Genomic DNA, 15,883 nt, shown 5'->3' with positions numbered 1-15,883 from the left:
TACGAAGGCCTTATATATATTTTTTCCAGCCTTTAGCACATCCCTTAAGTCAATCGGAGTTCAGGACTCTTCAAAGATAAAACCAGTGCTTATTACAGTGTTTAACCACCCGTCCACTATGTAGAAAGTTTGATAATATTGTTCTAATTAAACACCATTTATTGACGTTCACCTTCATTAAGCCAAATTAGTTCCCTTGGAAACATGCCAATAAATCAGCAGTTCCAATTAAGCATATTCTGTTCAAGCGGAGTATTCTGTCTTTCCAGAGCCAGTGACGTTAATGCTCACAGTATCCAATGAAGCCGGTGACGAACATGGAAAACTTGGCATGTACACAGCAGTCGAGGTGCCTGATATTGCAGGATTTACAGACACACTAATTGACGGAGGCTCCCAAAACTCATTATGTGGTAGGTTAAGTGTTATCACTTGGATTATTATGATTTATATTTAAAAAAAAACCATGAAGGTTAATCACAACAAAGGCCTTAACCCTATCTCTAAATCAGACTTGACCCAAGGAGAGAAACTATTTCACCCAGATATGTTAATCCAATGGTTTTCAAATGCTATACTTTGCACATTAATTTGTCTGCTTGAGCATCTGTGACATGTTGCAGGAGAAACTCTGGCATACGTATCGAGGACAGGGCTTTTTTTCAGTCGCAGCTCACCCGAATTCAGTTCCAGCTTCTCTCAGGTGGCTGCCATGGCATTATAAGAGAACAAGGGAGGTGTTCATGGCGAGTTCTGGCACCACTTTTTCTAGAAAAATACCACCAGGGCACCAGCGCAGGTCTTCATTTTCACTCTCCCTGGTTCTTTTACCTCCACTTTTTCTTCCTTTAACACCTTTCCTCTCTCATCCTCTTCCTTTCTATTCCCATTTTCAGTCATCATCATAACCAACTTCCTAATTTCCTCTGGTCCTTCCCCTCAGAGGAGGGAGACATCCTCTTCTCCCTTCCCTTAATCTCCGTGTCTCCCGGCCATCTTTACTCAGCATGCAAGTAGTTGCTGGTGCTGAGATTGATCCAATCAAAAGGCTAGAAGTCACTGAGCAGGATGTAGCCCAAAAGCCCACCAGTGGGTCCACTGTTTGAGAAACACTGTTCTGGCCGAAGCACAATATTTTTGTTGTTGTTTAGTCATTTAGTCGTGTCCGACTGTCCGTGACCCCATGGACCAGAGCACGCCAGGCACTCCTCTCTTCCACTGCCTCCCACAGTTTGGTCAAACTCATGCTGGTACCTTCGAGAACACTATCCAACCATCTCGTCCTCTGTCGTCCCCTTCTCCTTGTGCCCTCAATCTTTCCCAACATCAGGGTCTTTTCCAGGGAGTCTTCTCTTCTCATGAGGTGGCCAAAGTATTGGAGCCTCAGCTTCAGGATCTGTCCTTCCAGTGAGCACTCAGGGCTGATTTCCTTAAGAATGGAGAGGTTTGTCACTGGTACATGACACCAGTCAAGCTTGCAAAAATATATCATCTGCCCGATAATAAATGTTGGAAATGTAAAGAAAATGAAGGTACATTCTTTCACCTTTGGTGAACGTGCCCAAAGATTAAGGCTTTCTGGGAGATGATCTATAATGAAATGAAAAAGGTATTTAAATATACCTTCCTGAAGAAACCAGAGGCCTTTCTCCTGGGCATAGTCGGCCAATTGGTGCCAAAGAAGGATAGAACTTTTTTTATGTATGCAACAACAGCAGCAAGAATACTTATTGCAAAGTATTGGAAGACACAAGGTTTACCCACTCTGGAAGAGTGGCAGATGAAGGTGATGGACTATATGGAACTGGCGGAAATGACTGGCAGAATCTGAGACCAGGGAGAAGAGTTGGTGGAAGAAGATTGGAAGAAATTTAAAGACTATTTGCAGAAATATTGTAAAATTAATGAATGTTAAAATGATGCTGGATTGAAATTAAGTGGCATTAGCAACAAGTTTAACAAGAATATGCAAAAATGGATTGTTAATGTATGAAAAAATATAGTTATAATATGTTAAGATATAGAGTTAAGATAAAGGAAAGAGGGTAAGGATTTGCTGAATTGATTATGTAAATTGGAATACAAAAAGGGGAGGTGTGAGGAGGTCAAGGAAACAAGCAAATGAGCCTAAAGATATAAAAAAATGGATTTGTTTTTAATTTTTTCTTATATACTTGTTTTTTGTATCTTGTATTTTTTCCTTTTTTTTCTTTTTTCCCCCGCTATGTATTTTTGTATTTTTTGTATTTTCTCTTATTTTTTCTTTTCTTTTTTTATGCTTTTTCTTTATTCTGTAAACTTTTGTCTTTTGTAAAACCTTAATAAATATTATATTAAAAAAAAAAAAGAATGGAGAGGTTTGATCTTCTTGCAGTCCAATATAACCCCTGGTAAATTTCCAAGCAGGGGTGGCCTTGCCCATTTTGCCGCCTGAGGTGAAATGGGAAGATGCTACCACCTCCATCACCCAAGTCTCACTTACTGGGGTCATGGATGAGATCTCACTGGAAGCTGCTGCACAACCCTTGCAGTGGCGGTAGAGGTAGGTGGGGCATCATCCCATTCCACCACTCAAGGCAGCTGCTTCAGTCTGCCTCACGGGTGGGCTGGGTCTCTTGCCAAGGTCTGTTTTATCCAGGCACACTGAATCAACTGTGCACTCTTTCCTTAAGAAAAGTCTTGTTAGTGCCCAAATCTCCCCATCCCTAACTGTTAAACTAGGGTAAACAATATGGCCGGTGTGTGTTGGGGACCCTGTTAGGGAGCTGTGTAAAACTTTGTAAATGTGTTATTTACAGTAGTACCACAATCTGGATTAAGTAGTCAAGAGGTCCAAAAAACAAAACACAAAGAACCTGGAATCCTACCACTCCCCACCCCAAAACCCTCTGAGTTAGAAAACCACCAGTTTAGGGCAATATTTTTAAAGGCTGTCTTCAATTTTCCACGTGTTAAGACAATTTTATATGGTTCGTGTTATGCACATGTTATGTACGCGATTCATGGATTATATTCCTGAAGTCCCAATATATTAATGGGTTATTTTCCTGAAATCCTGAATCACGTTGCATGTCAACAACGCTCGTTACACCATAAGGCACAAATGAATTTTTGAAAAGCCGAAAAGCCAAACAGAGGTCTTCTACATAGAGCACCGCGGCGTGTAGCATTCTGCAAGCCCTTCCTTCTGTTTGATAAATGATAAAGCACCATTCTATAACATTCTGGCGTGGTGATTAACCTTCAAACCTCTGGGAATCTCGGCAGGTCCTAGGATTTTATGCAGCGGTTATCAGAATAACTGAAGCAGAGTTCCTGATTGGATTCTAGGAGCAGATAGAGGGGAGTGTGTTCCCTCTGCTCAGCGCATTCAGTTCCATGCAGGAGAGCTTCCATCTTCATTTCAGCAGAGGAAGCTTATACACATGTGCATTTTGTTTCAGGGCCAGGAAGTACTCGTATTAACCACAGTGCATGCAGCTCTCTCAGTAGGGACAAGGCATGAAAAAGTGGGATCATATTAATAGATGGCGCTGGTTGCGGGCAGGCCCTCAACACGGTCCCCCCCCCCCGATGTGGGTGGAGCCATTACCCTCACGCCAGGGTGGCACCACAATTACCCAGGGCTATTGACCCATCAATTTGAGTGGGGTGATTGGGGGGGGAGTATAAAAGCGGCAGCACGACGTGTGCCAAGCACTTGCTTCACGCTGCCAAACACACACCCACCCTCCCTTTAATTTAGGTGTCCTCTGGCCTTGCTTTGGACTTCGGTTGGTTGACCATCTTGGGATGGGGTCCGGGTAGAAATTTTTCCATTTGGCAAATTGGCACTGGCCACTTGGCCTACCTCTTAGCAATCGTCACAACTTTGTAAGGTTAGGCGGTTGGGCATTGGCTTATTGTTGAGTGGAGGAGGGGAGGTCAGCCATCGCCTGCCCCTCCATTGTCCAAGGGTATTCCGTTAAAGGAATCCGAGGCCTGGATCCTGGATCTTGTCTGAAGTCCGCTTGAGGGGCTAGGGCCATGCCAGGCCTCTGGGAACACCAGGGGAGATACAGGCGGGTTCCCCTGAAGCAGCTCCCCTTTGGGTGGTTTACCCTTAACAGACTTCCTGCAAAGGGGGCAGGAGTCTGATATAGTCTTTTGCCAATGTCTAAGCCAATACAGCTCACATTTCCTGTAATCAATAAAGTTGTGGCCAAAATTTGCCCAATAACCTTAAACAAAAAAATCTGTGTCTGTGTGAATTTCCTTATTCTAATGGGGGTTTAGCTTGAGGGTCTAGACACGCAAATGCTCTGCTTGAATCAAATCTTCATTCCTTCCCTTCCCAACCCCCATTGTGATGAGAGCAAATGGGACTCCCACATAAAAGGGGCTAGTGAAAATGGAGATAGAAGACATGAATGTGCTCGTAAACCTAGACATGCACCTGAACACCCACCCAAATTATGTGAATAGCATAAATACACTAATATCCTTGACAGCACAAAGGATAGCATATCCTAAGCTGTCCTTAATTTTGGAATTCTATTCACATTTCCTAAAGCCTTCTGATGGTCTCTACTGGAATGGCAGCAATGATAGAATGCTATACCACTGCATTACAGTCCAAAGTTCTCCAGTCAAAACTGCATATAAAAATGTGTTTATTGGGAGAAATTGTCTCTAAAATGCTGGTGAATTTTCCTGTGGGTCCTTTTTGTAAAAAATAATAATAGATAGATAAATCATTTGCTGTGAAATGTGAGGAACCAAATTTAACATTGGGAAAAAATGAGAAATTGACAGAATTTGGCAGATTTTTCCATCCCTTCTCCCAGGTAAGTGTGTAGAGGATTGTGGCCCTAAACTATTTTATTTTGGGTAATAAGCATGGTATGAGGAGCATGTGAAACATAGTGAGACGAGAGAAATTTTACTAGGCACAAATGGGTGATTTTTCATGCAATATATTCTTTAACAAATTACGGCAATCCTGAAAATAAGAACCATGTGTCATACCAACCAAGAGGTAAACATAGCCAATTAAAATGACTTATTTTTGGTTAATGTATCATATATTGTAACATGAGTAGGCGGCTATAACATCTATCAGAAAAGGCAGTGGTACAGCTGAAGGACAAGCTGATGAAACTCAGCAGTGTGGAAATAGCTAGCTGTGGAAAACATATTTTGTCTTGTAAAATTAAGACTTAAAATTAAGACATAAAAACTGAGGGCATATTGATCTATTAATCAAAAACTTTTTCTGGGGTCTTCTGCAACTGTACGTTTTTATATTCCTGCAAGATTTTTTGTCATCTTTCCAGAGAAACATGGCCCAGGCATTAAATGTAACAGCACTGCCTTGTCTTGTAAGTGGTGAGAATCAAGGCATCAAATGCACCCTTGTCAGTAAGCCCTCCTGTTGTTTGGTTTTGCCCTACAAAACATTTCTTTTTTATATGCAGTGGTACCTGGGGTGAACTCCCGTTGCTCGGTCCCAGCTCCTGCCAACCTAGCAGTTCGAAATCACGTCAAAGTGCAAGTAGATAAATAGGTACCACTCCAGTGGGAAGGTAAATGGCGTTTCCGTGCGCTGCTCTGGTTCGCCAGAAGCAGAGGTAATTAACCTGAGGTAATATTTCTGGGTTAGCGGAGTCTGCAACCTGAAGCGTATCTAACCTGAAGCGTATGTAACCCGAGGTACCACTGTTACTGGCTATAAACATATACAGAGTTAAGTGTGCATGAATCCATTGATTTCAATGGGCTGAAGACCAACACATAAATCTGTCAAATTGTAACCGCTGGTTTTTAAATGACTTTAACTCTTTGAAGAAGAGTTTTGGATTTGATATCCCACTTTGTCACTACCCTAAGGAGTTTCAAAGCGGCTAACAATCTCCTTTTCCCTTCTTCCCCCACAAGAAACACTCTGTGAGGTGAGTGAGGCTGAGAGACTTCAGAGAAGTGTGACTGGCCCAAGGTCACCCAGCAGCTGCATGTGGAGGAGCGGGGAAGCGAACCCGGTTCACCAGATTACGAGTATATCGCTCTTAACCACTACACCACACTGGCTTTGTGAAGGGATCATAAGCTGCCATGTGTTTTCCATGGGAGGGTAATTCCTAACCCTGGTGATTTAAAAATGCAGAGAGAAAGAGGGAGGCCGAGAAAGAGAAAGGGGGATGGGGTACGTGTAACTGCGTATAAATTTTGGGGTGCTTTAAGATTCAGAAAGACAGCGGTTGCATTCAGAGAAAGTGGTGCTGTTCTGCAAACTGTTGCATTGGTGGGAAACTTTGTGCAGCAGGTATGTAGAGTGCTTCCAGGTGGTTGATTATTGTAAGATCAGTGTTCTTCATGCATGCAAGTCTCTTTTTTTGCAGAGTCCTTGCGGCATAATCAACATGAAAATTCTAGGCCATAGTACTTCCCGCCCAACATTTAATCCAGATTTTGGCCTGTCTTGGCAGCGGCAGCTCACACAGTGGAGTGATGCCACAGATATTACTTCCCAGTATCAGCATTGCTGCTGCTTACCCAGAAGGGTGAGGTGCCAGCTTTGTGGATGAATTAGCCCTGCTTCTGTTTCCACACAAGCTCAACCTCTCTGCCACCACCTCACCCCTTTCAATGGAGGCTATTGCTGTGAGTGTGCCTCACTCAGAGAGTCGTTTCTGCTTGTTGGGGGAAATCAGGTGTTGTTTTCTTTAAGCCCTGTTTCCAAGGATGCATTCGTGATATCACAATGGTCTGTTTGCAGATGACACCCTCCTCTGAAGGCATGCTTATCACAAATATAAATCTTGAAACACTGTTAAGCCATAGCTGTCAACGTTTCCCTTTTTTAAGGGAAATTCCCTTATTCCGAATAGGATTCCACGCAAGAAAAGGGAAAAGTTGACAGCTATGTGTTAAGCTATTGTAGGAATGCAAGAAGCTGACTTGTGTTTTTTTCCCCTATAGCCTTTTTCCTATCAGTGTAAAGGTAAAGGTAAAGGGATCCCTGACCATTAGGTCCAGTCGTGGCCGACTCTGGGGTTGCAGCGCTCATCTCACTTTATTGGCCGAGGGAGCCGGCGTACAGCTTCCGGGTCATGTGGCCAGCATGACTAAGCTGCTTCTGGCGAACCAAAGCAGCGCACGGAAACACCGTTTACCTTCGCACCGGAGGGGTACCCATTTATCTACTTGCACTTTGATGTGCTTTCAAACTGCTAGGTTGGCAGGAGCAGGGACTGAGCAACGGGAGCTCACCCCGTTGCAGGGATTCGAACTGCCGACCTTCTGATCGGCAAGTCCTAGGCTCTGTGGTTTAACTCACAGCGCCACTGTCATCAGTGTAGATCAGTGTAGATCTATCAGTGTAGCCTTAAACTGAGTCAGATCGTTGGTCTGCCTATTGGCAAAATGTCCAGCAAAACCCGGATGTATGGCAACAAATAATAATAATAATAATAATAATAATAATAATAATAATAATAGCCCAACAACTTTGAGATGAACAATTTTGTCTGGATTTTCACTTTTGGGAATATGGCAATTCTAGTCTAGCTGAATATTGTTTACATTGAGAGGCCACTGTTGTCCAGGGTTTCCAACAGGGATATTCCCAGTCGTATCAGGAGATGCTGGGAACTGAACCAGGAACTTTGGCATGTGAAGCAGATGCTCCGTTGTTGCCAGTCAGTGTGGGCTAGATTGACCAATGGTCTGATTCAGTTTGAGGCAGCCTCTTATGGTCCTGTGAAGCTCAGGGCCAATCGCTATAGCAACAGGGTTGTTGTGAGGAAAAAAACAGAGGGATACTATGTACGCTGCCCCGAGCTCCTTGGAAGAATGACAGGATAAAATATTGTTAGTGAATAAATAAATATTTGGGAAAGGGTCCCTTTCAGGCATGCCAACTCCTAGGGGCAGAGGTGTCTTCGGCCCCCTCAAAATCTGCTGGCACAGGGTGGGCCCCTACAATGTTGAGGAGGCAGAGGAGGCCGATCGGCAGGCTAAGCACGGCACAGTGCAGGTTAGTGGCTGGCTTCTCCTGAGTGTGAGAAAGGAAGTCGTGATGAGCACCAGGCACATAATGTCATGCACATGCACCACCTCCTGCCTCCAAATCTTGGGTGCAAGATGGCGCCTCTCGTCCCTTGTGTGATCCTTTGTGTTGGCAGTGTCACTGTATGAGGGCAATGAGAAGGCTTGTCTGCTGCCATTACAGATCATAATGGTGTGGTTTGTTTTTTAATGTGTCAGTTGTGTAGTTGTGAAAAAATGCTTCCTCTCCACTTCTACCCACCCATATACCCATATACCCCTTACCACCTCTAGGGGTCAGTTTATGTGAATTTCAATGTGAACCACCCTGTTTTGCACCTCTCAGGACTAATATTCAGCAGATAATTATCCTTCTTCCATTATTTCAGTTCTTTGGGTTTTGCAATACCATTACCAGCTGAAAAGGGGTGAGGTACCAAACTCCATTTAAAACATGCATTTTAGGATGGAGTTTGTTTAGAAATCTGTGCAATTATATATTTAGATATGTATTTTAGGATACAATCAGTATTAAATGTGAATTTCAATATACAGGGGACACTCGGGTTGCGAATGTGATCCGTGCGGGAGGCACGTTTGCAACCCGCAGTGTTCGCAACCTGCAGTGCCGCGTCTGTGCACGCGTGGGTTGCGATTCGGTGCTTCTGTGCATGCGCAAAGAGCAATTTAGTGCTTCTGCGCATGCACAAGAGCCCAAACCCAGAAGTAACCCGATACTTCTAGGTTTGGCACACTGCGCAACCCGAAAACTCACAACCTGAAGCGTCTATAACCCGAGGTATGACTGTACATATTTTTAAAAAGATTGCAGATTAACTTGGAAACAGGATGGGATGGCTTTCCGAATGAACCCACACAAAATTGGACACGGGCCAGAAATGCAATGCTCCATGCATCTCTTAAACACTGCCCCATGCTATCTTAACTATGGGAAATAGGTTTAGCATGGTCAGTCCTGTATGACGTTTCCCTTGCTAAATCACACACAGTGCATCATGGAATGTATGGCTGATGCTGCTGGTGAAGCAAGAATATGAAGCTGCTGTTCTTTAACTCCCTTCTCCCTTTTTATTGCACACAATATTCACAACTAGTCAAAACAAGTGTGCTAATCGTGGAAACAGGAACAGCAATGAACAGTTGCTTCTCTTTCCCAGCACTCATGTACTCATAACTGTAATCCTAATTGGAGGCAGTAAATAAAAGGGGGATAATTAATGTTCATCAATTTTCACTAATTCCCTACTAAACTATCGGTGTCTCTCTCTGTCTCTCTCACTCACACACTGAAGGCATATGCTCTGTAGACTTCAGTCTGTCAGAGCTTCAATGTGTGTGAGCATTCTATACTGTCACATTCGCTTTGAGCAGATAGAATATTCGCAAGCATGTCATAAAATCGCACCAGCTCTGCTAATAGCTCAACGGACTCTCAGACAAACAGCTCTATGGAGAGACCCTGTCCACTTCACACTTAACACACCTCCCTGTGTACTGTATTTCAAATAAAATGCTGACTAGCACCACCCAGAAAAAAGCACTGACCATTTTATTGCAATTCTCTCTGTGCTCCCCTTCCTGCTCCCCTCCGCCCATTGGCAACCTATTCAGAAATCTGCAAATCCCTGAAGAATATAGCACTAATTTTCTTCCTGTGGAGGCTGCAGATTTTCTATTTGCATTCATTTACTGAAGTTTCACTTTCAAAGAAAGTTTCACTTTCATTTGAGTATGATAATGCCTTAATGTGAAAAGTCTGTGAATATGAAAAAGGTCCCTCCAGGGTGTGTTTCAGTAGCATGTTGACAAAGACACTGTTGAGGGTTGAGTGGCAGAAAGTAAGTCTTTAGTTACAAATGCTTTTTTAAAAAGTGTGATGTCAAGGAACTAACTGAACATCATATTGTTTGGCATTGACCTGATTTTTCAAAAAATGTATTCATAAATTAAACAATTTCTGCTTCTTTCCCTCCAGGACAGGAAAAGAAAAATAATTAGGTAGCACTTTAACTTGCAAGAACATTAATTACCCTAAGCTATATGTGAAATGTTGCTGTATGCAGATGAGGAGGGTTATAATCTATTCAACTTTATAAATGTCCCACACTTGCATGAGTGAGCTGTGCATAATTATTCAAGCTGAGTTGAAATGGTGTGTGTGTGTGTGTGTGTGTGTAGTTCCACAAATATTTCATCACAGAAAAACACTCATTTTGCCCAGCAATTTTTTAGGGAAGACTTAATGAGGAGGTGAATGTTCCCATTGCCAAGACAACCAGGCTAATGCTCCCTGCCTTGCAATGTTGTGATGTAATGGGGATTGCTCCATTGCCAACACAACCCTTTCCTGCCTTCCTTTACCATACAGAAAAGGAAGAGTATCAACCTGGCTGCCATGGTAATGTGGGAATGAAATGCAATGAAAGCAACACAGCTTCAACTGACATCAGAGGCATTGCCAGAAAGCAAAGTACGATGGGCTGCATAGCACCATGACATTATTTCGGTCGCTACGTGATCCCTGATTGCCTGGGATCGTTCAGTGAAAGAAAAATTGACCTGAATCAGAAGTGGAGAGCAATATGGTGGTAAGCAAGCCTTTTCCCATAGAAGATGTGTGGCTGTGACGTTAACATATGAGAGTTCTGGAGGTGAAATAGTTAAGCAGGTTACCCAATCAGGACGCAGGGGGGTGGAGTCAAAGGGACTATAAAATCAGCTCTGGGAGGGGCGAAGGGAGGAGTTCGTTGGGAGTTGGGTGGTTGGTTGGGGTGAGAGTGAATTGGGATAGAGTTTGTGGGTAGGTTGAGTTAGTGTAGCGAAATAAGCTGAGTCAGGAATAGTTAGGGGCTAGGAAGACAAGTAAATATCTGAGAGTTGGTTTAGTGAGTGAGAGCAGGTAGCGGAAGTTATAGGACTGGAGAGGCACCCCATGATTGTAATTGAACGATACCATTTATGAAACCACATGCTTGTTAAACTCCAATCAATAAACAGGAGTTTATATTCCAATTTAACCCTGACTGGACTCAGTATTGTACCAGGTAGGGCCTGGGTGGTGGCAGTGAGAAATAAAGTGGTGGCACAGGGATCAATAGACAGTGAAATGTGTGGGGACCCTGTGTGATTGCCACAGTGGCATTTTTCAATCATTTCTATTCTTCTTTCTTTCTTTCTTTCTTTCTTTCTTTCTTTCTTCCTTCCTTCCTTCCTTCCTTCCTTCCTTCCTTCCTTCCTTCCTTCATGGAATTTGGACTTTTCCAAGTGCCATATTATGTTTGCTCCATACCTGCGAGGAGTCAAATTTTCTATCTGGCAGTACATATGCCTTGGAAATCCCTGGTTATTGACATCTGGGATAGCTCAACTTGGTAGAACATAAGACTTTTAATCTCACAGTCATGGGTTTGAGCCCCATAATAAGCAAAAGATTTCTGCATTGCAGGGGATAGATAAGATGACCCTCATGGCCCCTTCCAACTCTACACTTCTATGATTTTATGAGGTAGGCACCCTTGCAGTACTGCTGCAGACGCCCACCTTACTCAAATCTTCCATTTCCCCAGCTAAGCTGCAATTCTCTTTAAAACAGAGAGAGCAAACCAATCAGATTGCAAACCTGCCAGTTCATTAATACTGGAGGCTTTTCAGCAAATACCAAATCCATTCATTGTCAAGAATATGAAGGAGGAGGACGAACAGAATGCAAAGTGGCACAGGACCATCAAAGGCAGAGCATAGCAGAAGCTTTACCCTGGGATCTCCTGTCACAGTCTTCACACCTCCCTGTGTGCAACAGCAACTTCCGTTTGACATACTGCTGAACAAAATCCACGGGGGATCCACACACCCACCACATTTGATCCCCCGGAGTGCTGCTGTTGCTGCAAAATCTTGGGGGAAATCTCCAAGGCCTGTGACTTCCCTGCTTCCAAGAGGAAGCCATTCACAATTGTGAAATGCTACCTAGACAGCATCTTAAAAAGCAGAGACATCACCTTGCCAGCTAAGGTCCGTATAGTTAAAGCTATGGTTTTCCCAGTAGTGGTGTATGGAAGTGAGAGCTGGACCATAAAGAAGGCTGATCGCCGAAGAATTGATGCTTTTGAATTATGTTGCTGGAGGAGACTCTTGAGAGTCCCATGGACTACAAGAAGATCAAACGCATCCATTCTTAAGGAAATCAGCCCTGAGTGCTCACTGGAAGGACAGATCGTGAAGCTGAGGCTCCAATACTTTGGCCACCTCATGAGAAGAGAAGACTCCCTGGAAAAGACCCTGATGTTGGGAAAGATTGAGGGCACAAGGAGAAGGGGACGACAGAGGACGAGATGGTTGGACAGTGTTCTCGAAGCTACCAGCATGAGTTTGACCAAACTGCGGGAGGCAGTGGAAGACAGGAGTGCCTGGCGTGCTCTAGTCCATGGGGTCACGAAGAGTTGGACACGACTAAACGACTAAACAACAACAACATGATGTGGTTCTGTAAGAAGGTAAGAAGAGCCTGCTAGATCAGCCATAGGCAAACTCAGCCCTCCAGATGTTTTGGGACTACAATTCCCATCATCCCTGACCACTGGTCCTGTTAGCTAGGGATCATGGGAGTTGTAGTCCCAAAACATCTGGAGGGCAGAGTTTGCCTATGCCTATTCTAGATCAAACCCATGGCCCATCTAGTTCAGCCTCCTGTTCTCATAGTGGCCAATCAGATGCCCGTGACAGGCTTGCAAGCAGGAAACTGAGCCCCAAGGCACTTTCTCCTGTAGCAGAGGCAGACTTTGGACTCTCAAATTTCAGCGGCGTCCTGTGTGATGCTAAAATTTGGAAACCCCCGGAAACTTGAAGCCTTCCTTTTATGAATTCTAGGTGCCAGAAACCCAAGGGAGCAGAAAAGGCTATTTATGTTGGTAGTGGCACCCGCCCTGTGGAACGCACTCCCACTAGATGTCAAAGAGAACAACAACTGCCAGACTTTTGGAAGACACGTGAAGGCAGCTCTGTTTAGGGAAGCTTTTAATGTTTGATGCATTACTGTATTTTAATATTTTGTTGGAAGCCGCCCAGAGTGGCTGGGGAAGCCCAGCCAGATGGGCGGGGTATAACTAAATTATTATTATTATTATTATTATTATTATTATTATTATTAATTTATGTGACCATGGCTGCACAAATGTTATGGGCCCAGAGATGGAAAGAAGATAAAGTCCCTACCAGAGAAGAATGGCAGATGAAGTTGATGGACTCTGCTGAAATGGCTAAGATGAGCGGAAGAATCAGGAATCAGGAAGACCAAAATTTTAATAAGGAATGGGTAAAAATTTATAACTTATCTTAAAGACCATTGTAAACAGTTGGATTGGAATATCACTTGTAGTTGAAGGGTGAATTCTGGACACAATAGAGTTGTAAAAGATTTGGATCATCATAAAAGATGCAGGAAGAAATGATTCATAATAACACCTACAAAGGGGAGGGTGAAAGTCTAGGAGATTTCAAGGAATCTTGTTTTTATGGTCTATGTTTGATATGCGACTTTTCAGCACTGGCCCTGACGTGGTGGAATGCTCTGTCACAAGAGTCTAGGGCCCTGCGGGACTTGACATCTTTTGCAGGGCCTGCAAGACAGCTGTTCTGCCTGGTCTTTGGTTTGGACTTAGTCTGACCCTAATGTTTCCCTCCCCTTATGGTCTTGATTTATCAGCTACTTTAAAATGAGGCTGCATTTTAAATTGCATTTTAACCTGTACAATGGTACCTCGGGTTACATACGCTTCAGGTTACAGATGCTTCAGGTTACAGATTCTGCTTACCCAGAAATAGTACCTCGGGTATAAACTTTGCTTCAGGATGAGAACAGAAATCGTGCTCCGGCGGCGCAGCAGCAGCGGGAGGCCCCATTAGCTAAAGTGGTGCTTCAGGTTAAGAACAGTTTCAGGTTAAGAACGGACCTCCAGAACGAATTAAGTTCTTAACCTGAGGTACCACTGTATTTAAAATTGTTTTTTTTTCTTTTCTCCACCCCCCCCCTCTTTCCCCCCTATTATGTTTTTACTGTGATTTTATTGGTGTTAGCCGCCCTGAGCCTGGCTCTGGCTCAGGAGGGTGGGGTATAAATATATTATTATTATTATTATTATTATTATTATTATTATTATTATTATTCTATTGGAGGAGTCAAGCAAACACTGGGAAGCAAAGGCTGTTGTGAAGCTACATTTTTTTAAAATGTAGAAATAAAAATATACATATCATTTACCTACCTCTTAATTATGATAGGGTAAAACCAAGCAGAAGACAAACCCTATTCCCCCCATAAGGGATTATGGAAGAATGGCCACTAAACCTATTTGTCTTCAATGTGAGGCACTTAATCCAGTCTGGAGAGGCTTCCATTCCTTCAGTGTTCATCTACTTTTTACAAAAGACAGGGAAATTATAACCATTTTTAGGTTCCCCGTTATAGTGAATGGGCAGTGCAGAGCTTTGTTGGGCTTGGATCCCAGATTACACTGGAGAGAGCGTAGAGTGGCTCAAAAACCTATCAGAATTTTTAAAAATACAGAGATAGAAGGTAAAAAAGGGGGGTGGAAGTATACTTCGTACAACCTTAGTATATACATCTCTCCTCACATAGGAATGTGATGCATATAATTCCTACATCCACTCTTCCCACTAAAAAACAGCAAACACCCTTGAGATTGAAGGTTGCCAAATCACTACTCAGAAAAGCTAGTTCTGATTGAGCAAAAGCTTAAACCATTAAAAAAAAAAAATTCTGCCCAGCATGATAGCACAATCATCTTGAGAGTGGTGATCTCTAATGCCTATTTATTTCCGGATGCTATTTTAAGACACCCATAGAAAGACTGGGGCTGCCACACAGCAGTTTATATCAAAGATCCAGTTCTTTATGACTTCCTGGAAGAGTTCTGTGTAGTTTATCCATGCTTCCAAAAAAAGAAAAAAAAAGGATGCTTCCTTTCTGTAACGGAAAAGCTGAAGTTGGCACCTGCAATGATGTAAGCCTCATGACTCACCTGCCTGAATGGAGGTCTCTTTTAGGATCAAAATGTGTCTGGAGAATAGACCTGTGAGGTCCCCAATAAAAGACCTTCTCAATGAAGCCATCGGCCCTACCTCAGTACAATGCAGAGCCCTTGTGAAGGCTGAGGTGGAGCAGCTGGCCAGCAGCTTTTGCGTGAGCCCTCAGAAAAGCCACTCTCACAGCTGGAGAGAAAATAGCCCTGGCAGCATTGGCGTTCCATTATGGGAGCTGAAAAGTCCTTTTCAGGGCGGAAGGGAAACTTCACCAGCTGTCAAGTAGTCGAGATGTTTAAAGTGCACACGCACACACACCAAATACCCGGCACTCACAATGGGTAGAATGCAGAGGCCATGCCACAGGAAATTAGAGCTCCTTTGGGAAATGAGGATATTGTGGGCTGATGAGTTCGCTTTTAGAAATCAATAAGTCTTTCAGTAAGTGGTGATATCAAGCACTTTTCGGTGCTCTGGAAAAAAACGCTCCCTGGCTGCTGGCTCCATCTTATTCATCTCTGAGCAACCCGAAAGGATGGCAGAGATCTTAAAAAGCTGTTGACCTGTGCGCAGGTTGTAGTCCAGATATATTGATCGGGAAGATTAATGTTTCTGGGAGAGTAAGAACGGCACCGTGCAGTGCAATCAGTTCCAACCTTGTTTCCTTCTTGCCCACTTTCTGGAGTGTCCATTTATTGAGCGGGTTGTCATATAAATCAGTTTGAGCTTATGGGTTGCTGAATCCACACATTTGCTATGAAACACACGGAGATAGCAATCTGGGGAGGAGGGGAATCCA

At 43.4% G+C, this 15,883-nt stretch overlaps 1 long non-coding RNA gene across 3 annotated transcripts in view; it reads left to right on the top strand.

Moving 5' to 3' along the window:
- LOC310759851 overlaps positions 1–15,883 on the top strand; it is a 144,156-nt gene that overhangs the window by 50,289 nt on the left and 77,984 nt on the right. For all 3 annotated transcript variants that reach the window (XR_014546567.1, XR_014546568.1, XR_014546569.1), the window contains exon 2: positions 270–413. This is a non-coding gene — a long non-coding RNA (uncharacterized lncRNA). The remainder of the gene's footprint in view (positions 1–269; positions 414–15,883) is intronic.

Source organism: Podarcis filfolensis (genome assembly GCF_964270895.1).
Source record: "Podarcis filfolensis genome assembly, chromosome: 3".
Lineage (NCBI taxonomy): Eukaryota > Metazoa > Chordata > Lepidosauria > Squamata > Lacertidae > Podarcis > Podarcis filfolensis.
Note: the sequence above shows the minus strand (reverse complement) of the source record. Positions and strands in the feature narration are given on the sequence as shown.